At 39.4% G+C, this 8,751-nt stretch overlaps 1 non-coding gene across 1 annotated transcript; it reads left to right on the plus strand.

The window, feature by feature from the left end:
• The first annotated feature begins 3,000 nt into the window (after positions 1-3,000).
• TRNAM-CAU (transfer RNA methionine (anticodon CAU)) lies at positions 3,001-3,073 on the plus strand. The gene has a single exon. It is a non-coding gene; the product is annotated as a tRNA-Met (tRNA).
• Positions 3,074-8,751: the final 5,678 nt, after the last annotated feature.

The following is an 8,751-nucleotide window of genomic DNA, read 5'->3' on the forward strand; positions in this document are numbered from 1 at the left end:
TACCCTGAAATTTCTACAGTATAACTGCAGTTCTTTAATTATTCAACCAGCGGTGAAACGAGAGAGAGAGAGAGAGAGAGAGAGAGAGAGAGAGAGAGAGAGAGAGAGAGAGAGAGATTTACTTTTAGTAATGTCGGAATAGCCAAAGAGAGAGAGAGAGAGAGAGAGAGAGAGAGAGAGAGAGAGAGAGAGAGAGATCTACGTTTAGTAATGTCAGAGTAGCCACATAAGTTAATATAAGTCATAAAACATTAAAGTAAATGAATAAAGACAAACATGCAGAAATAACAGCGCCACTAGCTACAAATACCAAAATACGTTTAAGCTACAACTACACAAAAACATTTTATCAATACTGGAGGCAAACGAAATGGATTCAACGAGATTTGCAATTGCAATCAAAGTTTTTCACCCAGATGGCAAAAACATCCATTTTGTGAATTCTGTATGCAGGAAAAAATTGACTGATTTATCATGACATACGACTTTCTAAAAATATATATATAACAAAATGATCATCTGCAAAAGTCACCCTAGCTTTATGAAAAAGTATTCGCACATGAACTTTACCCTGAATTATTCTTGTACAGGGGTGGCCCTCTTCACTTTAAGAGTATATCATGAATAGAGCATTTTATTACACAACTATGTAAGAGAAGTTTAGGTATTTGACTAGATTGAGATTGCTTACTAAGAATTTCCAGTTTAAGTACACAACAACCACAGCAGAAATTAAGTCAATGAATTAGATTTTTAGCATAATACCAGCAGTGTTGAACCTATCAAAGCTAGTGTTTTTTCCAGGTACATAATAACCAGTGCAGTGTTGAACCTATCAAAAAAGCTGAAGTGTTCACAAAATATTCAAGGTACAATTTAAAAAGGTGAATAATTTCCCCCTTCTTTTCCATAAGAATAAAAAATGCAAAGGAGTGTTACACAGAGAAAGGAAGGACTTGAAATGCGACATGGCACATCAACGGGGACATTGTTGGTTTTATGAGAAATAAATTGGAAGTAAATAAGAAAAAAGATTGAGAAATAACCAAAAAGGATGTATGGGGAAAACAAGGTGAAAAATAATTTGAAGTAAAATGAGAGAGAGAGAGAGAGAGAGAGAGAGAGAGAGAGAGAGAGAGAGAGAGAGAGAGAGAGAGAGAGAGAGAGAGAGAGATATTGGAAGAAGAAATGAAAAAAGAGTGGGAAGCAACGAGAGAGAAAGTAGGGGAGAAAAACTGTTATATAGTACGGTTGAAACAAACAGGAAGTAACAGGAGAGAGAGAACAACAATTGTTATACAAACTGGAAACCTTACCTTACAGACCTTACAGTTCGTTCGGGTTGCCCCAGGTCCCTCAGTGTGAGGCACGTATGATGTCTACCAGATAACTGCTAATGCATCTTCCGGTATATTTTGCATCTTCCAATCTTGGATGGTCTGGGATGCATCTTAGATATCTGTCGAGCTTATTCTTAAACACATCTACGCTCATTCCTGATATGTTCCTCAGATGAGCTTGTAGCGCATTGAATAGACGCTGCATTATCGATGCTGGTGCGTGGTCGATTAATGTCCTGTGTGCTTTCCTTAGTTTTCCTGGTATAGTTTTGGGCACTATTAATCTACCTCTGCTTGCTCTTTCTGATATTTTTAGCTCCATGATGATTTCGGTAATTCCTTCTATCTGTTTCCATGCCTGGATTATCATGTAGCGTTCTCTTCTCATTTCGAGACTATTTAAATTTAAGAATTGTAGTCTTTCCCAGTAGTCGAGGTCCTTAACTTCTATTCTAGCTGTAAAGGACCTTTGTACACTCTCTATTTGTGCAATATCTTTTTGGTAGTGTGGATACCATATTATATTGCAATATTCAAGTGGACTACGTACGTACGTTTTATAAAGCATAATCATGTGTTCGGCTTTTCTTGTTTTGAAGTGCCTGAACAACATTTCCCATTTTTGCTTTGCATTTTGCCAATAGTTTTGCTATTTGATCATTGCATAACATATTCCTATTCAACATCACACCAAGGTCTTTAACTGCTTCCTTATTTGTGATTGTCTCGTTGTTAGGTCCTCTATATGCACATAGCATTCCTTCTTTATCACCATAGTTTATTGATTCAAATTTATAAGAGTTAAATACCATCCTAGTTACCTCTGTCTATTTATATATTTTGTTTAGGTCTCTTTGTAGCGAGTTCCTATCTTCATCACAAAAAATTTCTCTACTTATTCTTGTGTCATCGGCGAAACTTCTCACTACCGAGTCCATAACATTACTGTCTATGTCTGCAATCATAATCACAAACAGCAATGCAGCTAACACCGTACCTTGTGGCACACCGGATATTACCTTAACTTCATCCGATTTCTCGTCGTTTGCAAACACTATCTGTTTTGCAAAAATTCTTTTATCCAACTTCCTGGGGAACTTTTGGCTATGCAGCTTATAGGAAAGTGAAAAGACGGTGTTGGAGTGATTGGACAGCCAAGGTAAAGAGATCAAGAAAATAAAGGAGTTGAAGACAAGGATCAAATGGTGAAACTGGGAGAAAACCCAACAGATGAATTAAGAGGTAAATAGTCAAAGAGGTTGGACAGCAAGATTGAAGAAAGCTGGAATGGAGATATAAAGTAAAATATTAAAAAGGGGTGATGTTAAGGGCCAAAAGGACACCGCAAATAACCTTTAGTAATGGCTACAGTGCACTACGTGAAGTGAAAGACTTATCTTTACCTAACCTAACCTCGGACGCCATGTCCTGACCTGGCCGGGGGGTGCCTTTCGCCCTCTGGGAACGCCCCCCCCCCCCCCAACAAGTAATTTGTGATCCCTTACTCTGCATTCTACCCAGTGGCTATTTATGCAAACTTATCACTTGCTGACCTAATCTATATGAAGTCTGCACAGTCCCTGGACTTTCCTGATATGATCAAACCCATGACCTGTCCTAAGGCACATCTGACCATTAAATCTTGCCAAACATTTTCACAGCCTCGATAGCGCAGTAGGCAGCGCGTCAGTCTCATAATCTGAAGGTCGTGAGTTCGATCCTCACTCGGGGCAATAAACTTTTCGTAGAAGATGATGGCAGAGCGGGAGAGAGGCAAAAAGACTATAGTAATATAATTTGTGTTATTCTTCTCTGTCAACTTGTCATACATGACTCTAATCTAGACTGAATACAAGAAAAGATTCATTGAAGCAGTGACCTTACATATCAATATGTAAATGAGTAAAATCCTTACAATTTTTATATTCTGGATACAATTTCAGTACAAAAAATAATAAAATTGGGACTATTTTTATGAATATGATTAACGTCTTGATGATTTGCTCTTGCACATGTATCATTTGAGGCATACGTGGTTAATTACTGCAATTCCTTGTGCAAGCCCTGTCACCCCTTAACGGTATTTATACAAGGGCTAGTGTATCCCAGAGGTCTCCTGGAACTGTCAAGTCACAGAACTATCCAAGGGCACTTGCGACCTCAAAATATGCTTACCAAATCCTAACTCAAAGTTATATCAAGCCACCACATGTCTAAACTATTTTTGAGATCTGTGAACATAAGCTGCTCCACCGCAAACTGAACAGGAAGGGCTTTAATTAAAATGACCACGCTTGAAGCACGCTCCTGCTCAAGCGAAAATTGGAAAATACATTGTTATGCCTTTTGTGGGTAATCTCTATGCTATACTTTTCAATTACAGTCGTGATAGTAATGCCATTGCAGGATATCACTTCCAAGACATTTGCACAGCAGCCTTGATAGGGAGTGGCCGGCGAGTCTGTTGTGAATTTTGCAGATAGCCACTTTTTGTTCAGTCACAGTGATGAAAATGATGCTAATAAGAGAAGATATTGCTTAAACATTTTCACGTCCTCATAATCTGAAGGTCAGGATTTTGATATTTTTCGGCAAAGTAGTTTTCATTAGATAGAGTATGACAATTTGCATTGCTCTTCTATATTAATTTCCCAGAAACGACCGTTATCTTGATCAAACTGAAGAGAAGCTTTCTGCTGAAAGAATGATGGGTGCTACTTTGGCTCGTTATCTACGCTTCACATCCGAGGTGCCAGTACTAAACATGGGGGAAGCTCAATGGGACACCGTGTTTAATACTAGCTCCTCGGGGATCAAAGTATTATATACACCCATTTCTATATTGTGTGGTCAACAAATTATATTAATAAACGATATCTTTGATTCCCGAGGGGCTAGTACTAAACACGGCGTCTCATTTACCTTCCGCCATGTTTAGTACTAGCACCTTGGAGGTGACGCGTAGATAACAAGCCAGAGTAGCACCGAATGATCTTATGATCTTTCATATGTGTAAACCAAATCTTTAATCTCAACACATATTGAATTTAAAAAGAATATACAAAATTTAACATTATCACTGTGCATAAAGTTATGATATCTCAAAGATTCATACGTGCGTATATTACTATGGTTTTGCTTGGTAAAAGGTTGCAGTCATTCACAAATCCTTATTCTCCGAATTATTTCCCTGAGTAATCTTAAGAATATTTGACCAGTGTTAAAACGAGTGCTTACATAATTTAAAACATTTCATAGCATCTGCATTATTTTACAAGATTTACATGTCAGATTTAAAGATAGAACACCAATTAAACTAAATAATCTTTGCTTAACAAAAACCATTTAATGCACATACAATAGACTACTGAACTTAAATTACGTTTTCACGAGGAGAATAGAACAAAATCGAACAGAAACCCGAGGAAATTTAATATTCCATTACATTAAATCGAATGCAAGCACTGAGCATTAAATGTCCTATAACATTTCACAACGCAGCGAAATCCGTGAACTGTGACTTTCGGGAAATCCCAGCCAAAAGAAACAATGGAAGCCAGCATACCACTATTTCTTGTTCGACAAGGTATACCAGAGCTCCAACTTTAATTGAAACAACCGGATTTCCAATTACTTCCACGTCAATCTATTCGCTGCCTTTGCCATTTTCGCTCGTACTTACTGCATGGAACTATGGTTTGCACACACACACACACACACACACACACACACACACACACACACACACACATACAAATGATTTCTGGGTGTCGCGCCTTACATTAATGATTATTGAGAAGCTTTTGATCTTATATGTTTGCTATGATAAATACATTTATTAACTGAATAAAGGAAATGAATCCTTAAAATATAAAAAAAATACTATACGTATGTTATAAAATGTATATAAATATTGGTTTGCACACTCACAAACATACATTACATATCTGTATGTGCATGCATCTAAATTTTTCCAGGCTCACCATATATCTAAACTATTCTTGGACGGTCCCATAACAGTTCTGGGGCAACCATACCCCTAAGATGTCTTTGAGTAGTCATGTACCAAAAATGCATAAGTATAGTCATGCCCCTTGACTGTTCTAAGGCTGCCATGATTTTCGGTATCCATTTGCCATAAATACCCAGGACAGCTAGCTCCTGAGATTACTCTAGGGAAGCCATGTCCGTAAACTATCATATGGCAACCATGCCCTGGAAATGTATTTGGGTAGCCATGCAACAAAAATATACTGTGGAGACCATTTGTCCACATGCTTGTTGTACGAAACCTGGTATTCCATTACTTGGGAGTTCCAGCTTTACTAGGCAGAGGTCAAACAGTGGGTCAAATTTGTATCATTTCACATTTTAAGTACCAAGTGATAACGGAATCAACATGCCTTATGCAAACAGAAAACATTACCATTGAGCAGGGAGAAAGTTGGGTTATACAAGCTTTACTTTCTGAAGTCAGAAATAAGTTTAAATGAATCTGTCTACCAGCGGGAAGTGATATTTTCAGGTGTATTCCAATCATAAAAAAGATATTAAATGTTTTATCTAAATGTTCTTATCAATGACTAAAGAATCATGAGGAAATAAAGATATTCATTAGACCTATGATTTTAATTTCCTTTGATTGAATATTATTTGAAATAGAAGGGCATACAAGCAACAATTCTGGTTTTTCAAAGACGAAAATGGTTACTGTATGAAACAGTAATACAAAAAGAAATAAAATATAAAGGAAAAAATCTGCGAGCATCCTGGATTTCCAAAAAGTTTCGGTGAAAGCTACTTCTCGCTTCTCAGAGCGTCTTAATGCCAGACTTCTTAACATTAATGCTTTTCCCCTTGCTCCTAACACACCTAACACACACATCCAAAACATGTCTGCTTTTGGTACTTTAAGGGTGTGTGCACATGGTCTTATCCCCCCCTAAAATATGAGCAGAATTTTGTAACATCTCTTACTTTTTTTTTATCTGAATTTTCCTCGGCTCCTGTAATATTACTGCTTGCTTTCTGTCAACATTTGAAAAGTATTTTGCCTCAAAGTGAGGATCGAACTCAAGACAGACAATGATACCGACGTGATACGCCCTAAGGCTGTCAATTATCATTTACAATAAATAATTTGACTGGGGCAGCAAAGTGCAAAAGCAGGACCTAAATAAAAGGGGCTGCAATACTATAAGGTAAAGAAATAAGAAAGGATAAAGAATGAGGCAAATGATGGACAGACCTACTTGCCAAGCTTATTACTGAAATTCAACTTTTACTCAAGCTGTTTCTATCATAAGTGCATTAATTTGTTTAAGTGCAGTTTCAAGACTCGGTGATTTTACATCTAGTTTTCTGGGAAAAATGGTCCAATAGTAGAATCATTATTAAGTTTAGATAAGCAATTTCAGTGCATGTCTTATACAACCTTGGCCAGCTTCCATGCTCGTGTTAAGTGAAGCATTATGTGTTCCTTTAATGGCTAACTGGTCGGCTGGTTTAGATTAAGCCGTATGCCAGCATAAACCTTGCCCTAGGGTAAAGCTTAAGTGTAGTTAGTGTAAAAGAAAGTAAGAGATCCAATATAAACCTTCCAACTAAGCCAACCAGAAGAGATGATTAGCCAATTAGATCACCGAGACACAAGTTCAATTGTTAATCAAGATAATCTTGGCACTGTGAACGTTCTATCTCATTCCAAAATAAATTCAGTTAGAAATGAAGGAGGAAAGCCCTGTTGCTTTAAACAAGGATAAAATAAGATAATAATTCCCAAAAAGTAAAGCCACACGGAATTAGTTCTCTCTCTCTCTCTCTCTCTCTCTCTCTCTCTCTCTCTCTTGTCTCAGTCTAACTCTCATTGTGCATATTAGTGCTCTGCTATCGATCTTTCTTAAACTACCTGTTTGCTGTGGAGGATAAAGCATGCTCCCTTAAAACTTTTGCTCTTTTTTTATTTTCCGAATTTTTAAGGACACAGCCCCATTAAGTCAACACAACTAAACTAATAAGCATGCAGTCACTGCTCTAGCTAGTGTTCGGTACGGCATCATCTAGAGCAGTTTGTCGAGGCTGAGAACCACTGCTGAGAGTTGACTACCTCAGGTCTTACCTGAGAACCACTGCTGAGAGTTGACCACATCAGGTCTTACCTGAGAACCACTGCTGAGAGTTGACCACCTCTGGTCTTACCTGAGAACCACTGCTGAGAGTTGACCACCTCAGGTCTTACCTGAGAACCATTGCTGAGAGTTGACCGCCTCAGGTCTTACCTGAGAACCACTGCAGTTGACTACCTCAGGTCTTACCTGAGAACCACTGCTGAGAGTTGACCACCTCAGGTCTTATTTGAGAACCACTGCTGAGAGTTGACCACCTCAGGTCTTATCTGAGAACCACTGCTGAGAGTTGACCACCTCAGGTCTTACCTGAGAACCACTGCTGAGAGTTGACCACCTCAGGTCTTATCTGAGAACCACTGCTGAGAGTTGACCACCTCAGGTCTTACCTGAGAACCACTGCTGAGAGTTGACTACCTCAGGTCTTACCTGAGAACCACTGCTGAGAGTTGACCACCTCAGGTCTTACCTGAGAACCACTGCTGAGAGTTGACCACCTCAGGTCTTATCTGAGAACCACTGCTGAGAATTGACCACCTCAGGTCTTATCTGAGAACCACTGCTGAGAGTTGACCACCTCAGGTCTTATCTGAGAACCACTGCTGAGAGTTGACCACAGGTCTTACCTGAGAACCACTCGAGAGTTGACCACCTCAGGTCTTATCTGAGAACCACTGCTGAGAGTTGACCACCTCAGGTCTTATCTGAGAACCACTGCTGAGAGTTGACCACCTCAGGTCTTACCTGAGAACCACTGGAGTTGACTACCTCAGGTCTTACCTGAGAACCACTGCTGAGAGTTGACTACCTCAGGTCTTATCTGAGAACCACTGCTGAGAGTTGGCCACCTCAGGTCTTACCTGAGAACCACTGCTGAGAGTTGACTACCTGAGGTCTTACCTGAGAACCACAGCAGAGAGTTGACTACCTCAGGTCTTACCTGAGAACCACTGCTGAGTTGACCACCTCAGGTCTTACCCAGAGCCACTGCTGAGAGTTGACCACCTCAGGTCTTACCACCACTGCAGTTGACCACCTCAGGTCTTACCTGAACCATTGCTGAAGTTCACTGCTTACCTGAGAACCACAGCAGAGAGTTGACCACCTCAGGTCAGGTCTGAGATTTTCAGGTCTTACCTGAGAATCACTGCTGAGAGTTGACCACCTCACGCCTTACCTGAGAACCACTACTGAGAGTTGACTACCTCAGGTCTTACCTGAGAACCACTACTGAGAGTTGACTACCTCAGGTCTTACCTGAGAACCACTACTGAGAGTTGACCACC

This window comes from Macrobrachium rosenbergii, chromosome 41, assembly GCF_040412425.1.
Source record: "Macrobrachium rosenbergii isolate ZJJX-2024 chromosome 41, ASM4041242v1, whole genome shotgun sequence".
Lineage (NCBI taxonomy): Eukaryota > Metazoa > Arthropoda > Malacostraca > Decapoda > Palaemonidae > Macrobrachium > Macrobrachium rosenbergii.